The 15,541-nt window shown below is 59.7% G+C and overlaps 1 protein-coding gene across 1 annotated transcript in view; it reads right to left on the bottom strand.

Moving 5' to 3' along the window:
- The window catches only part of DLGAP2 (DLG associated protein 2), a 355,333-nt gene that overhangs the window by 85,506 nt on the left and 254,286 nt on the right, over positions 1–15,541 (bottom strand). The gene's annotated exons all lie outside the window — the stretch shown is intronic.

Below are 15,541 nucleotides of genomic sequence, written 5' to 3'. Positions count from 1 at the left end.
GTGTCCCCAGAGGGCGTGGGTCCCCCTGTGGTGCTCGCTGCCCGTTTCTCTTCCTCCTCCTTCCCACTGCCTCCTGGGGGTCCCCCAGGTCCTGGACTGCGGTGTGAAGTCTGGGGTGGAGTCCCTGTCCCGTGCCTGAGAGGGGGCCATGAGCATGCAGACTGGGGATACGGCAGGGAGCCCAGAGTTATTTTGGGGCCAAGTGAGTTGTGATGCTTATCGGACATCTCTGCAGAACCCTCCCTGGGACATTTCATACTGAGGTGGAATCCAGACAGGGGCAAGAGGTCAATATGCAAATCTGGGGGAATCGGCGTAAAGATCGTATTTGTGGCCGTGCACATGGAGACGGTCATGCAGGATGGTTAGGAGAGGTCAGAGCGAGAGGCAGGGTCAGAGCCCGGGGCGCTCGGTACTTACAGGTGGAGCAACGTAAAGGGGTGAGAACCAGGCTAGGGACAGAGTGCAGGTCAGCGTCATCCGGGGCAGAGGCCTCACGACGTGGAAGAGGGGTGGTTATGCAACCAGCAGACACGGCAGGAACCTTCCGGATCAGGTGGGGAGAGCAGAGCAGACGCCCAGGGAGGCGGCGGGGGCTGTGGCCGGGAACCCAGAGCAGGAGCCCAGTGGAGGGGCCCCCACCCAGCCTGCCGCGCACGGCGTCTCGCACCCGAGTCAGACGGCAGCCGGTGCAGGTACCCCTCACGCGAGCAGGAGCGCGAGCACGTCACCCCGTGTCCCGCCCCGCGCCCTGCACCTGCCGCCTGAACCTCACCCTTCCCGCGGGGCGTCCGACGGGCTGACGGCACCCAGCCTCTCCCAGCGCCGCACCCACGGCCCCGCCAGCTGCCTCTGCTCCCCCAGCCTCGGTCCTCCTTCCCCGAAACCCGCGCGGCCCCAGGCACTTACTTCATCTCCTGGCCACCTCGGGCCCTCCCGCCAGGCTGCTCCGGTGCACCTGCTCCGCCCCCGGCCGCCGCGCCTCCATGGCTCCTGTGCCCCCCGCCCCGGCCGCACGCCTCAGCGCCGCCCCCCGCCCCTCCGTCTCCCCTTCCATCTTTCTGGACACTGCTTGGCAGGCAGCTTTCTCTCTGCTTCCCGCCTCTGCTCCGCATGTTCTTGCTGGGCCTGCACATCCACCCACATGAATTCATCACATAGCTCTTTTTGTGATAATTTCCCAATACACATCTCCGCCGCGTCCACCAGGACAGGCTACGTAATGTTGCAGCAACAGAGCCTCCAAAATACTGGCTCCAAATAAAACAGGTTTATTTTCACTCATTGCCACATGCCCACCGTAAGCCATCTGGGGACTCCGGTCTATGCTGTCCTCTCCCTGGAACTTAGGCGGATGGAACCGCTGCGCCCCAGAAACGGCCAGTCGCCATGGCAGAGGGAAGGAAAGTTCTGGAGGGCCTCAGGTTCATCAAGATGCGACGTACGTCCCCTCCACTAACACTCACTGGCTGTAAGCCCATCACGCGGCCCCTGGAGCCCAAGGGCGCACGACGGCGATTCTCCCCAGCCCGGGAGGCGGAGGTGCGCAGGTGCTCAGTCGGTGGGGTTGGCCATCCCACGGCCTCCCTCCTGCCCGGTCCCCAGACCCGGGCACGCAGCTCGTCTCTGCCGTTCCAAACCCCACGTGCCTGAAGCAGGACCCGGCAGGCTGCTTCCCTCTGCCCCATTGCACCTCAAGCACCTCCAATCCCGTCCCCGTCCCAGTCCCAGGGGCTCCTCGGCCGGCTCCTTTGGAAGACCACGTGACGTGCCACGTCCTGCTGGGCTCTACCCCTCGACACCTGCAGCACCTGACCCTTGCTGTCACCCCCCCACCGCCGCCCTGATGGCTCCCCTTCCTTGACAGACACTGGATCGTACCCACGCAGTCAAAGAGATCTTTCCAAAATAGAAATCTGCTTGTCTACTTGAAGTTTTTCAACGGCTCTGGAGGACTTTCAGGCAAAAAGATTTTAAGAAAATTATTAGTCTAACAAACGAGATTCCTGGGATGCCAAGTTATAGCACAGACGGCACGTCGCCAAGAGCTCCCACATTCGCGGCCGCAGCCCCTCACCGCTGACCCCGGGGACAGTTTCCTTCCGAGCAGCCCATCAGGTATCAGGTTAGGTGCCCACTGCGGGTCAGGCTGAGCAGACGTGTGCTCTGCCCTCGAGGGTGAAGTCTGGCAAAGGGAGGACCCGGGCGTTTCCCGAGATGCCGCCGTCTGCACCGCAGAACACGTCCCATCCTATCGGGTGACAGCCGCCCGCCTCGCGGGTATCACCAGGGACCACTTGAGGTTCACACCCACTTCAGTAAAGAAACTCTGTTCCCGTATTTTCAACCTTCCATATTTTTTGACTGTTGGTTTCATATACTAAATACTCAATGACCTGCTGCTCTATAAAGCAAGAGGCGCAGGCTCCTTCGTCATGAAAGGCAATTCCGTCGAAGCGTGAGTGTGCCCTGTGGGGGTCACAAGCATCCTTGCGGTCGATGGGGGGGATGCTACGCAGCAGCACGTACGCCTGCCTCCACTTGAGAAGGTCGTGATTCTGGCAGGAAGCACAGGGGACGGAGGTCAGAGTCACAGCATCAGACGCGCGGGAAGATGGCACGTGCAGAGCTCACCGTGTGACCTGCCCAGCCATGAGTGTCAGCCTGTGATGACACGTGTGGTGGAGAAGGAAGTCAAAGCCGCCCTGGCTGACACCTCAGGGGGATCTGGGACCCTGGACGGGTCCTTATGACCAATGCTCGGGATCCAACCTCGCTGTGCCAGGGAGGCCTTCCTGAGGAGGCAGACGGGGGCGGGGGCCTGCAGGAGATAGTCACGGTCTTTGCGACTCACGCTCACGCATTATGGGATGCGGTGGACCTCAGGGCAGCGAGAAGCAGCGGACGAGGAGAGTCCTGTGGGAACAAGACAGGTCCAGCCATGGGGAAGCTGCGGCGGGGAGGTTCTGGGTGGCCACCATGGCTGGAGCGGGTGGGTCTGGGCGCCGGCAAGAGTGGGGCTGAGTGTCGCTGCGAGGGAGTATGCGGTTTGCTGGGAGAATATGTGTGGTGTTCGCAGTGGGGCCAGGCCCCCGGGGGGAGAAAGCTGGACCGTCCAGGAGGAGAGATGCCGACTCCGGGCCCATTCACGGCCACCCCCGGGCACCCTCCCTCTGCCCGGCCAGGTGGGCGGACTCTCCAGAACACTCTGTCACTTTCGTCGTGTCCTTTTCGGACATATTCACCTCGTAGGCAACCCTGCAGTTTGGGTTAGAACTGGTTACACGGCAGCAAGATGCCCGAGCTCCAGAATCCACACAAACACTCACATGGTCGAACAAGCGTGTCTTCTCTGTTGGGGGCAGGGGGTCTCTCCCCTCCCTGAGGAGCCCCGGGTCCCCCGGCGCAGGATAGGGGCAGACGGGGGCGGCAGGAACCTGCGCCTGCACGTCTGGTGAAGCGATTGTTGCCAACAGCCCACAGGTCAAGCAGATACTCAGGGCGTCTGGTTTTGACCCATTTATGCCTCCTGTTCCCAGAGGAAGAAACCCCATAGTTGAGGATCTGAAGACACGGCGGGCGTGGGCTGTGGGGTGGCGCTGGGAGAGAGGCCGTGGGCAGGAAGAGGGGACACAGAGCGGGTCTCTCGTGAGGCAGGGAAGGGAGGGAAGATGGGGGCCTCCAGGCACCCAGACCCGCGCCGGCCCACAGCCCAGCTGCAGGGAAGCGGCCAACCTCGCTGTCCTCCCCCCCTTCCTTCTCCCGGGGCCAACAGGCGGCGGTGGGAACAGCGACGCGGGTGGCCGCGTGCGAGGGCAGCTTCACGGGGGGATGGAAGGACACAGCCCGAGCCCTGGAAGGGGAGGCTACAGAGCCAGGACGCCTGGGTGCTGCTCAGCCCTGAACCTCTAGGGGCCAACTGGACGGCCATGACCTGCCCGCTGCCCCAAGGGGACACGGAAGGCTCCCAAGCGGGGCAGGGAGAATGTATGAAACGTTAGCACGTGCACATCGCAGGGCTGCAGGGTCCCTTAACAGTCGTGTGTCTCCTGCTCTATCGTCCATGTCAGGTGAGATGGCTGCTTGGGCGCCTTGAACAAAGGCTAGAAGGGATGGGGCCCATGACGGGCGTGTGTGCAGGTGGATGCTGGGTACCCGGGGGCAGAACGAGTCTCCCTGGGGGACAGACACAGAGGAGCGTCCACCCCCGGGGCCGTCAGCACAGGACAGGGGGATGGGCAGGACGGGAGATGGACAGGGAGGAGTGTCCCCCCCAGGACCCTCTGCACAGGACGGGGTGACAGACAGGATGGGGGACGGACAGGGAGGAGCGTCCCCCCAGGACCCTCCGCACAGGACGGGGGGATGGACAAGACAGGGTTGGACAGGGAGGAGCGCCCCCGCCCCCGCAGGCCAAGCTGCCATCACCTGTGTGCCCGGCCCTGCCACCTGGGGCTCGTCTGTGTCCGGCGGGGAAGCCACGCGCACCCCACCCTTGGGCCCGCCAAGGCGCATGCTTGGCAGTGCTCGGCCAGGGAGCGGGCCGCGGGGGTGCTCGGTGCTCGGCGGCCACGGCCCCCTGTGCGTCGGCCCCCTCGCGGCCGCGGGGCCCTCGGAGCCACTCTCAGGACCGCCGCAAAAGCAGCCGTCGGCTGCCACGTGGGCTCTGCACTCGCGCCAACACTCACCTGTGCCGCTGCAGAATGTCTAGAAAATGCCTGAGCGAGAACACAGGGCAGGAACCCGCTCCAGGGGCTCGCTCTCCGGGTGGTGTCCCCGTGATGGCCGCCCCTGCGCAGCACACGCCGCTGTAGCCCAAGGGACGCAGCCCGTGGCCTATGCGGGGCCTGGGCAGCCCTGGGGTTCTCAGCGGAGGGACCTCGCTGCCCCGGGGCGCCCAATGTCAGCTGGCTCCTTCAAGCTGCCCCTCATGCTCTGTGGTCACGCACATGCATGCAGACAGACACGCGTGCACATGGACATGCACACACACGCAGATACTTGCACACGGACACGCACACCCACACAGACGTTCGCACATGGACATGCACACACATGCAGATACACATGGACACGCATGCACATGCACATAGACACTCGCACTCAACACGCACACACGGACACACACACACACGCAGATGCACGCACACAGATGCACACACATGCACACACACGCATGCATACAGACACGCACGCACACGGACATGCACACACATGCAAACGCACTCACACGGACATGCACACAGACACACACACGCAGATGGACACACACGCATGCAGACGCATGCACACGGGCATGCACACGAATATGCACACACGCACACACACGCACACGGGTGCATGCGCCCTACTGGCGCTGTTTCTCTAGAGAATCTGGCTAATCCGCTGCATAAAGTCATGACCAACCTGGAGAGTCCGGAGAGCTGCAGGCCCACCACCCCGGGATCAGGTGGGCATTGCGGCGCCGGACCCAGGCTCTGGTCCCTCGGCCCCAGGAGGTAGGACGTGGGTCCCCATCCCTGCTGGAGGCTGGTGGCATCCCTTGGCCCCAGGAGGTAGGTAGCAGGTCCCTGTCCCTGCTGGCAGTGTCCCTTGGCCCCAGGAGGTAGGACGTGGGTCCCCATCCCTGCTGGTGGCATCCCTCTGCCCAGCGAGGTAGGATGTGGGTCCCTGTCCCTGCTGGCAGGTGGCGGTGTCCCTCAGCCCCTATGGGACTGACTCCTGGAGTCCAAATCAGATGGACCCTCCATCTCTGGGCCATGAACGGCCTGTCCACTCCTTCTTGGCTGCAAACCTCTGCCTTCCCTTCCTGCCCTTGCAGGCTCTGGGATGAGGGCCGGCTGCCAGGGTCATGTCCACCTGCCACCTGGGTCACTTCTTCGAGGGGCCTGGTCCCAGCCACACTCACAGGGCAGCACACAGAACACGGTTACCGGAGGCTTCGTCCACCAGGGTCCTGGCAGCTGTGCTGTGAAAACTCCGGCGTTGGGGTTTCAGGTGCAGAGACCCTGCAGATACTGTGGCCAGTTGGCTACACAGCGAGAACCTCTCTGGCAATGTTTTCACTGGTGACACATCAGTGACTAGATCACCTTGCATGTTGATGGATGCTTAGTTTTAATTGGTTCTTTAGTACCAATAATAGCAAAGAACTGGAATTTCTTCTAGGACCTCATTTGTTACTAAATCTTTTATTGAAATTTGTTTCCTTAGGATTGTGTAAGTGGAATTAATATAAAGGAGCCTGATTGACATTTCCAAATTTCTCAGTGAAACAGATTTTAGAGACATTTTTATCCCGGGGCGGCTGGGTGGCTTGTCTGCCGTCAGCTCAGGTCCTGAACCGAGGGTCCTGCGATCGAGTCTCACGCGGGGCTCCCTGCTCAGCGGGGACTCTGCGTCTCCTTCCCTCTGCCCCTCTCCCTGGCTCTTGCTCTCTCTTTCTCTCAGATAAATAAATAAGGTCTTTAAAAACCCACATTTTTACACTTACTTCAAAAATAAGAATACTTATTTCAAAAATAATTTAGCTCATCAAAACCTTACCTTTTTTTTTAACTCTGTGAAAATTATATCCATAATCGTTGATTATTTATTTTTAGGTGCCTAGTTAATGTCCTGGCAATATTTGCATTTATTTATTCATGTTCTTATTTGACAATTATTTATATACTTAGTCTTTAGCACACACTTGCTTATTGGATGAATAAATGAATGGATTCATACATTCTGTATGATACATTAAAGAAGACAATGGATTCAACAGAATTAATTCTCTTTACTACATTTGGGATGTTGGGTTTCATGTTATTTAATTTTGCCCCGGAACCTTACAGATTTGCCTCTGCTCCCTCTTTATTCACATGTTCTCTGGACACAGCCTTTCAGTGGCCGATGGATCCTGAGTCATCGTCAGGGGCCTTCCCTGGCCTGTTACCGGGGCACTCAAGTGTGGTCAGACACTTTGGAGTCTACAACAGCGAAGAGAGTGACTTGTGTTCAGAGAAAGATGCTTTCAACACCCATCACTGTCCATGGCTGAGCAATCCTCGTCCGCTAGGCTGTCCGACCTCCGTCACGGGCCGGAAGAGCGGGAGATGCCTCAGTTTCCGAGCGGGCAGGCGCGTCAGGGTTAGGCGAGTAGCAGCAAGGTGCCCCCAAACAGCTCATGCCTCGACCGAAGAGTGAACACGTGCATCTTGCAGCTTTGAGAATTAGTGGGAATGACGTGGTTTCTGAGAAAACTGAGAGCTCATTTAATCAGAAATGGGAAAAATGGGAGGGGGAGGAAAAACGGTAATATTTGCTGCACATCTCTCAGCCTAGCTCCCCGCCAAAAGGCCGAAAGAGGAAATGCAGCCTATATTTAAAAACATCATACATTGTAAAAATCTGAAAAAGTCACTGAAAGGAAGAAAAATAATTCATAGAGGCTTATGTATCCTGGTGAGCGCATCTTTCCTTCCTTCATTCTTTCAGTCCTGAGCAAAGTGCAGATCGGGAATGCTGAGGAATATCCACAACGCAGGAAGGACCGAAGCACCACGCATCAAGATGTATGAGGTGCAGCAAAAGACACACTCTTAGGAATACTCATACTCTGAGCTCTCACTTCTAAACAGGCAATCAGCGGATGAATGAGGGAAACAACAAAATGGAATTATAAGGAAATAGGAAAAAAAATTAACAGAAGCATAAATTAGTGTATTAGAAATCAAGAAAACAATAGAAAGTTAATAAACCAACACAGGGACTGAGGGCGCGGTCTGGCTCTGGCGACACTCTTGGGCCTCCCCCGCGAGGCCTCCTCCCTTTCTCGGGATGGCCCCGATGCTGCGGCGCACTGTGGCCTACATCCTGTGCCCTACGGGACTGTCCGTCAGGATGTTCCAAGACCCTGGTGTCTTGAAGTCCGACGGTTCCCAGGGACGCCCGGACCAGCAGTGATGTCTGCCAAGGGTCCAGTGCCTGGGGTGAGGCTACCGCCTGAATCAGGAGCTTCTCAAGCTGTGCCTCAGAAGGACGATCCTACTGAGATCGTGTCCTGCTGTATTTTTAGGGAATTGGGCAATAGGGGCGTCTCCACAGAATGCTCACCCCTCGGGCCTGCGTAGAGGTGGAGAATGAAACTGCTCATGGATTAAGGGGACAAGAGAGCCCATGAATCAAACTCATTTGGAGTCACCACCAGGCCAGAGTCTCCTTAGCCATGCTGACGAGGACAAGGACCCAGAGGCAGACGCTGCCCGAAAGAGACCCTGTGATGCTCTCCTGGCGACACACAGAAGTGGCACCACCACAGGGATGTTTTCTTGGCAGCAGTACAAGCAGTGAGACCTCGGGGGCAGTCCCCCAACGAGAGGGTAACGGGTGAACATAGCACATCTACTCCCTGACCTCCGAGGAGGCCCTAGGTCTACACGGTGCCACAGCGAATGTGACGCTGTGTAGAAAGGACGTGGACTCTGGTCTCCAGCCTGGGCTCTTGCGTGTGGCAGGTGCTATGCAGACAAAACCAGGTGCAGGTGGGATCAAGGCTGGTGGTCACCGGACCCTGGGACAGGAAGAGCCCCCGGACCATCCCTGCATCTGGTCCTGTTCTGGACGCGCAGGGAGGAGCGTACGGGATCGGGCGGCTACGAATCAGCTGCACACATGTTCTTAAAATCGATGATCCCCCATTTTCAGAATCTTTACAAATGATTCATTCGAGGGCGCTCTCCAGAGCAGTTCCTGGGTCGAGCTGATTAGCAGGATTCCTGGGAAGCCGGTCACAAGACGCCAGCCCTGCTCACCCATTCCATGTATGTGCCCCACAGTGAGGGCAAATGACACACAACACGTTTGTCCCCTCACAGGCGACACGGGTCACGGGGGAAGCCAACAGGTGTGTGGTAGTGGTAGGTAAGCCTGGGGGTAGTAGGGGGCACCGTGCAGGGGCACCTGCCCCAGGGACACGCCCAGGGGGACGCGACCCCGAGCAGAGCTCTGCAGGATGAGCCCAGCCCAGGAGTGCCGGGGGCTGCAGTGTGTTGGGGCTTGGCTACTGCTCGGGGGCGGGGATGCAGACCTGGTGCCCCGGAGCTGTGAGAACCGCGTCCCCCAGGCGGTCGGAGCCGGGTCGGGAAGGGGCTGCCGTGGGACCCGGCCAAGATCACCGGGCACCCGGGGTCAGAATGAGGAGGCTGACAGGGAGGTCGGCATGGGGTCGGCTATTTGAGAGATGCCGGGAGCTCAGTGGTCCGAAGGAGACTTCAAGCCCAAACCCGAAATGCAGTCCCAGGATCAGGAAACAGCAAAAAACCAAGATTGACGGCGCAGGAAATGAGGAAAGTGGCTTTGAGGGACCCTCGGTTGTTTGTTCCTGATGGGTCCTGAGTAGACTGACACCTCGTGACCATGTGTCATGGGCTGCGGGTTCTGGGACAGTCGCCGATCAATCATCCAGTTCACCCAGTGTGTGTCTGGACAGCGGGGGGGCTCCGTTCTCCAGGGCAGGTGCCGACAGGAGGGACACGGAGCTCACCTGAGGCAGGGCTACCCCTGCTCCTCCTCCCATCACCTCCCACCTGCAGCGATGGGGGAGCAGGTGCGGGAAGCATCCGACTGCCTGGATAGGAACACAGTGTAACGGGGACGTGCGGCCGCCTGCGCCCCTGGGCCTCCCGGGGCAGAGCTGGCCTCTGAGCGCCGCGTCTGTGCTGGTGAGCGGCCTCTGGTTCCGCAGGACGCGGCTTTGCGGCTCCGGGTCAGCGGGGGATCTGCTGGCGCCCGCCCCGGTGCCTCTGCTATTCCTGCGCTGGCTGGTGACGGTTCCGGCTCGGCTTCCCTACGGCCCTGACTCCCCGTGGCTCGGCACGGCCCCTCCTGGGTCCTGGCTCCCACAGCACCACGGCGAGCGTCTGCCCCAAGTTTCCGATCCTCTTCCGTCCTCCCAGGTTCCTCCCTTTTCTCTTATTCCCGGGTTTCTGGGAGTTTGACCCCGACCTGTGAGGGCCTCTGAGCCTCGGGCGCTCCGGGCCGGCTGTGGGGCGTGGGGGCCAGGAAGGCTCCGCAGGCCTGCGCCCGGCCGCCGGCTCTCTCCCACGTTGGTTCCCACCCTTTCTGTCCTCGCGTTTCCATTTGGTGACGTTTGGGGACCTACCTGCAAGTTGGCGGACGCGGCCTGAGTCCCGGAGAGCCTGCGGGGGAGCTCATCAGCGAGACGCCCCTTTCCGCCCGATCCGTGTGCAGGTTCCCGCAGCCTCCTTCCTGGCCGGCTCCCCCCGCGACCCCCCACGACCCTGCGGCCAGGAGGCCTTTGCTGCGTGGCCCGCAGAGGTCCGCCCGGCCCGGGCGCTGCTGTCCCGTCCTCTCCCGTCTCTGGCCGCTCCGTCCCTTTGCTTTCCTCCTCCCACGTCTGGATTGTGCGGGGTCCCCACGTGCAGATGGCGGCCACAGCGCACACACAGAGCCCGGGATGCGGCGCTCTGTCCGCCGCCACCATGTGCTCGCCGTGGGGGCGGCGGGGATGTGGGGGCGCTGGCGCCCCGTGTGCCCTCCGCAGGCCCTGACCCCCGTGCCCACTGCACTGACCACCTTGCCCCTAGGGGGTGCGGCGCACGCAGGGGTCAAGGGCTGGGCCCCTCGCCCGCGGGGTGGGCTCGCCGTCTGACCGCGTCCTGGCGTGGGGCACGGCCTCTCCTCCAGCCCCATCTGCAGGCCCGGGCGTCGGGCAGAGCCAGGTGGTGTGCACGCCTGGGGTTGGGGGCCCCGGAAGCTACAGGTGCCTCCTGAGCAGCTTAACCCCCGGTGGGACCCAGCGCCCGGCGCAGAGGCTGTCGGTCCTGGGGGCCTGCTCCTCCCGGCCCTGGGCCTCCCGATGGCAGGGTGGCACCGACGGGCCTTCCGCTGTCTACACGGCGGGCTGACCTGGAATTCTGCTCACCGACTCCATCCACGCCGCCTTCCTAGACAAGCCCTAAGTGGACACCACTGGATGTGACTCTGTACTGACCACCCAGCATCCGGCCACATGGTGAAGCGACCGTGTGGCACATGCCCCGCCTTGAAGAGTCACCCTGTCACGCTGGACAGTCGGCTCAGTGGTGGTGTTGACACCACGTTGCAGAGGGACACAGGCTGCCCTGCCCACGTCCCCTCACGGCCTAGACACACCCGCTTGTTTCCTGCAGCCTTCCCGGTTCGTCACGAGCGCGCCACGACCGCCTGTATCCCTGTCCGTGTTGCACAAGCCGCGGTCCGCTTTATGAGGTTTGTCATGTTCTACATGTTCCTTTTTAAAATGAATATAATCTGATGTCACCACACCCACACGTACGAGTTGGCCTCATGCCAAACCTGCAGTGTTCCGGAATATTCCATCGATGGCATCCCAGTGTTTGCATGTCTATTATTCACTCTGTCCTGCAGCCGAGGGCCGTGGGGCAGGCTCCGGCTGTTCCTCGCGCTGTTGTGATGGATACATTCGCACACGTTAGTCCTCACAGGTTCCCCAAGTTGGGACCCCCCCCCCCACACACACACCCCTGGGCCTTGAGGTCACCGACGATCCCTTATGAGGATTTACAACAAAACAGTGAGCATCACTGTACGTGTGTCCGTGGTTCTGTGCCTTCCAGGGATTTCTTCAGAATAAGCGATCACATCTCTGGTTTTCAATACACGCTAAGTACTCTCCAGAGCCTTCTGTGGATTTTTAAGGTCCGTGAGCAACCTCCCCCTGGCCGTTATCCATGTTTATGTTACAGTGTTTGCTTTTTTTCTTACGGATTTGTAAGGTGTGTCTACGTATTAAGAATATAAATGTGTTATTTAAATGACCACACATCTCCCCAGGTTTTAATGACCATTTTATCGTGGTGACAGCACTTTCACTTTGTTGGTTGGTTTGCTTTTTCCCACAAAGACGTTGTTAATTCTATGAATTCAAATCCGTCATTATGTTGTGGCTTCTCGCCGTGGAGTAACATTTGGATACGTCTTCTCCATCTGAAAGTCAGCGAACACACAACATATATGGATGCACACGCACACACGCGTGCGTGTACGTGGACACATACATATCATGAGCACACACCTACCAATAGGATTTTTAGGAAGTTGGCTTCACATGGAGCACAGAGCCCGATGCACAGCTGAGCTTGGATCCTGAGGTCACAACCAGGGCTGAGATCAAGACTCACTTAGTGGACAGGGGCACCCAGGTGCTCCACCAATGTGATCCTCACACTCACACCCACCAGAGCAAATCTCTACCTATGAAGTCGTCCTGGAAGAAAGGCCTCCTTCCTCCACAAATATAAAATGCTGCCTTCATAAGACGTGACTCAGAGATGCTCAGAGTGGTTACAGCTTTGACTTTGCAATTCAAGTAACCAGGAAAAAAAGAAAAAAAAAAGAAAAAGAAAAGAGAAACAAAACGCCAAAGGCCCCGACATGAAATTAGTTGGTCTACCTAATAATCAAAACCAAATTATCAAAATCCTAATAATCAAAACCAAATTCTGTGAATCCGTGATCTCCGACAGGAATAAATATACAAGCTGATTTAAGAACCCAGTAAGTTGGGATCCCTGGGTGGCGCAGCGGTTTGGCGCCTGCCTTCGGCCCCAGGCGCGATCCTGGAGACCCGGGATCGAATCCCACGTCGGGCTTCCGGTGCATGGAGCCTGCTTCTCCCTCTGCCTGTGTCTCTGCCTCTCTCTCTCTCTCTGTGACTATCATAAATAAATAAATTTTAAAAAAATCTAAAAAAAAAAAGAACCCAGTAAGTTGGATTCAGTAGCAACCTGAACCCTGCCTTCTGTTTGTGATCATTCCGCAGGAGTCTGCACGCAGACAGGTCTGACCTACAGATGGGTCGGTCCCAGGCATGGGGTCTGAGGCCCCGAAGGGTTGGCACCACAGGGAGGGCTCTGTGCACAAAGGCCCCAGGACAGGTGTGCAGGATTTTGGTGGTTGGTGCCTCATTCTTCCTTTGAGGTGCAGCCTCTCCCTCATGTGCTGTTCTGGAGAAGGCAGGGAGGGGACGGTACACGTCCTTGTGTACAAGCAGGACGTGTGTCCCGTTATTGACAGGACGGTTTTCTCCTTGGTCAATAGCAGGAAGGCAAGAGTGTGTGGCACAGAATCACGGTGGCAAGAGGTCAGCAACGTGCAGGAGGAAATCCACTCTCTACAGGAGGGATTTCACATCCGATGGCGGTGAGGGACTGATAACGGCCAATCAGAGACCTGGTTTTCTGGCAGGTCTTCAGCCGCACAGCTGGAACAGGGGGTGCGGGCACAGCTGGTTTCCTGAGGGATTTCCTGCGATGGGAGGCACGTGCTCCTGAGGCTCCCAGGCTGCTCCTAAGCCACAATCACTAGGCTCCGCGGCCAGAGCCCGTCCCTTCCCACCGGAGCACAAATCCCAGGGGGCTGAGCACACCTGAATCCTTGGTCACTGGAATCCGCCAGCCGCCGGGAAATGTGAGTCAGCCCTGCTGAGGATGTGCGGCGGGGCTGGAGGGACCCGCTCGGGCACATGGAGACCTCAGTCTTATGACAAACAAACCTTGAGGACTATCAGGCGGGCTTCACCGTCCTCAGGTACAGGATAAACTTAACAGAGATGGTCTAGGGACGAAATCACCGCAGGTGTCAGATCCAGAGGATTCCAACGATCCACAAACCTGCCTGACAGCAGCTATGAGCATCCCTGGTGCTATGGGACCACAGGAGGGGGGGCTTGGGTGGGGGGAGCAGGTGTGGGGGGATCACAAGGACAGGAGGTGTGGTGACCGACAGGTGTGTGGCGGGCTGTGTGTCCTACAGGACCTGGTGCTAACCTGGGATCCCCATCCACCCCCCTGAGGTCCTGGGGGCTCCTCTGCCCACCTGGTCACATTGTCACCAGGTCCCCTCTGCCTTCCATGATGCCTGCTGGTCTCCAAGGGCACGTCCTACTGTCCTTAGGTGAACACGCCCTCCGGGCGAGGGAGTCACTACTTTTGATTCTACACCTGTGGTCACACCTGTGATGTGCTGTTCCTGGTCTCTGGGTGCGGGGGTGGGAGGGTCTGTGCCCTACAATGGGCTCAGTCACAGCTGCCCTGAATCAATAGTTGAGCGTGGCTGATGTCACATAAAATGAGAATGAATGAATCACGTTGAAATGTACAGGATCTCAAGGCGACGTGCATGACGCTGACCGGCAGGGTCGGTGACTGTGTGGCCGCCTGCCACCACAGAGCTTCTATGTCAGGACATCAACCCACGGCGCAGAGCTCCATGCACACCGCAGATGCCCCACAGCCAGCCCGTGGACACCTCCTGGGGCCCTGCCCTCCTCCTCCTCGTTCCCTTTTTGTTAGGTGTGGGGAAAGGACCACGCGCTGACACTTGCTGGAAGATGAGGCCGTGGGATGACGTCCACGCGGCCCACCTGCAGGGCTCCCTGTGAGGGCGGACAGGGTGTGGGGGCTGCGGGCGGGCACGGGGTGGATGTGCACGATCCTCCAGCACTGGGCGCCCGAGTTACCCATCCCCAACCCTCCTGGCCTGCATGTGCAGGTCCAGCTCGGCCCTGTGCAGTGTCTGCACGACCAGGTCAGGCGGCCTGGGCCTCTCCATCACCCTGGGGTTTTGGGGGGAATTCTGAGTGTACTGGGTGCGCCTTGGTGAGCACGGCCGCCCGGGCACCCGGTCCGAGACCCGGGGGTCTGGGTGAGGAGGCATCGGGGTGGGCACTGCCTGTGCCCCCCGCGGGCTGCGTGAGCTCAGGGCCCCGAGAGCAGCTCGAGGACGGGCACACGGGGCGGCAGGCGAGCTTGTCGCTGGGGCGCAGGGACGGGCGGGGATCCCGTGGGCACAGACATCAAGTTCCCGATTCTGAAACTGCCCGATGCCTCACTCACCGTGAAAACAGCCCATTTTTCTTTCCCTTCCCTCCGGTTTGCCCTAAACGCACACAGTTGTACAGGAAGCACCAACCTTCAAAGCGTCAGTTCGGGTCCGCGGCCACGCGCAGCGCGGGGAGCCGGGACCAGGTGCGCAGGCGGCAGCCCGAGCCCAGGCTCCGGGGGAGGCTGTTCTCCATCCAGGGCGGTTTAGGCTCGCCCACAGCTCCTCCTCACCTGTGACCTCCCGCGCCCCAGGGAAGGGGTGGGCGCACCGGCGGGGTCGGCTGCCTGCCCGCGGGGGCGGCGGGTCGGGCTGGCGTCGCCCTGGGGACAGCCTTCCAGCCACACGGCCTCCACCCGCTTCCTTGCCACTGCACCGTCGGGTCCCCGCTCTCCCTCCAGCGCGTCCTGCTGCCATCAGGGCGGCTCCCTTCCGGTTGGTGCCTGAGGAAGGCGACCACCCCTCCACGTGGGGCACAGGGGACCCGACTGCCCATCCGCGTGGGGCACAGCAGACCTGACCCCCCCAGCCACGTGGGGCACAGCGGAGATGCGGGGAGGGACACAGACCGGCGGCCGCTGCACCCTGCATCCACGCCCAGCCCGACCGGTGCGGGTCACCTAGACCAAGCCACGAAGACACGGTGCCCCGCGGC

The sequence above is a fragment of the Vulpes lagopus genome, chromosome 22, assembly GCF_018345385.1.
Source record: "Vulpes lagopus strain Blue_001 chromosome 22, ASM1834538v1, whole genome shotgun sequence".
In the NCBI taxonomy this organism is placed as follows: Eukaryota; Metazoa; Chordata; class Mammalia; order Carnivora; family Canidae; genus Vulpes; species Vulpes lagopus.
The sequence above is the reverse complement of the archived record's forward strand: the minus strand, read 5'-3'. Positions and strand labels throughout refer to the sequence as shown.